We start from the raw sequence: 1989 nt of genomic DNA on the forward strand, positions 1-1989 counted from the left end.
CCCCCTTCCCCGATTTGTTGATTGTGTTGAAATTGTCGGAGTTTGTAACAGTATCTTTCAGAGAATATTGTACTAAGGAGAAAATTGCACTCAATAAAAATGACGAAATAAGCCGGGTCCYTCGCCTTCGCCTTCCCAGGGGCAGCTTTTCCTGCTGCTGCCGGCTTCTCTTCAGCTCGGGGCTGGGCGAGTGTTTGCCATGAATATTCATCTGGGGCGCTGGCAGCGCTCCACCGCTCCTTGACTTACCTCGACTGTTGATGTCTATCAGATTTGGCTCCCCGGTTTGTAAATGAAGTGACTTTATTCTCGGCGATGCCTATCGCAGCGGAGGAGCCGGGAGMAGGAGTTTGGGCGCGTTTCAAAGCSCTCGTGTGCGATCTCTCGCTCGGGGAAGCCGCGCTGAGAGCGCTGCTGCCATCAAAGCGCCGGGCCCGTCCCGCTGGAGCCTGGCCATGGGAAGGCTGCGGCTCGCCTGGAACCTGCTTTCCTGGAGGATTACTGGAAATGGTGGCTGGAAAATGGATACTTCCTTGTGCGCTGGCTGCACTCGGGCGTTTTATCCCGCTGGGATCACACAACCCGTTCAACTCTGTCACACGCACTCTTGGGGTGGTCCTGTGCAGGTCAGGAGTGGGAATTCATGATCCTCATGGGTCCTTTCCCCCTCTGATCCAGGTGATGCTGAGAGCAGCTGGTCCTGCTGGTGCTGGGAACATCCTCCACCCGCCCGGTTTTGTAATGGAATTTTGCTGAAGGTTTTGTAAATGGATCCTTTAAAAATACGCAGCTGCCAGCGATGTATTTGGGGTTCAGAGAGAGGAGCTGCTGCTGGGAGAGCTCTGGAGCTGGGGGCAGGGATTCCCATGCCCAGGTTTTGAGGTGAGCTGTGGGGAGGTTCAGTGCTGGTTCAGCTGTAGGGGCCAGGGGCTGGCACAACCCTGCGGTCCCTGGCATCCTGTCATTGTCCCACCAGTGCTGGTGTTGATATGGGATGTTGTCACAGCTCCTATCAGGAGATTGCCAAGTCCTTTCTGCTTCTCCGGGGCCACCATAGTTGGGATTTTTTTTTGTTACAGGCTTTTTTTGAGTGAGTTCCACGTGTTGATGGGGATGGCTCCCCATCCCTGCGGGCAGGACTTCTCTGCCCCAGACCCGCCCCAGTGAGGTTTGCCTCACACTTTCCACGGGGTAGAACTGCTGGTTTGGGTGGTTKAGGTGTTTTTGGCCAAGCCCATCCCGACAGATGAAAGCAGAGAGTCTCTGCCATCGTTGGATATGCAAGATGCAAACAGGCAGCAGCTGATGGAGGGCACAGTGAAGTTGTTTGCACGCCCTTAATTGAGTAGACACTTGATTTAATGGGCTGCTGGTGTGATTTGAATGAGCGCTCATGTTTTCTTCATCCTCTGGGATTTGGGGCGCTGCAAGGGTGTGTCCTTTACACAGGTCACTGCTAGCTTTTCCCCTTAAGTAACCAACAGACATTTTTACAGCCAGTGCTTGACACTTCCAGTGCAGTTTGCCTTGAAGAGCCTTTTCACGGGTSTTAGGGGAGCCCTGCTGTCGGTGTGATGGTTAACGGGGCTCTGAGGGACCTGGGGAGCCCGAAATCCCTCAGCAGAGCCCCGATGTGGCTGGCAGTCCCTGGCAGACCCTCTCTCCCTGCTGTGGGTTTGTGCAGCTGCTGTCTCTGGAATCTCTGTTTTATTTTCCCCGSRGAAAATAAAARTCTCTGTTTTATTTTCCCCAGCTCTGCCTGTGCCCCAGCTCAAGTGAGATGTCATTCATGAATCCACACAGCATCCAAAGGAAGTTTCCCTGAGCTTTGAGTACAGGCACAGGCAGCTGTCACAGCCACAACAGAGCCTCGCCCTCAGAATGAAAAATCTTTTCTTCATGGCTCTCAGGTTTGAAAAATGGAAGTGGCGTGTTGGCTCCAGTTACCCCGCAGCAGCTCCTAGAAATCCCAGTGCTGTCAGTGCCCCA

This window comes from Malurus melanocephalus, unplaced genomic scaffold, assembly GCF_030028575.1.
Source record: "Malurus melanocephalus ecotype Western Australia unplaced genomic scaffold, MMel_1.1 scaffold_412, whole genome shotgun sequence".
NCBI lineage: Eukaryota > Metazoa > Chordata > Aves > Passeriformes > Maluridae > Malurus > Malurus melanocephalus.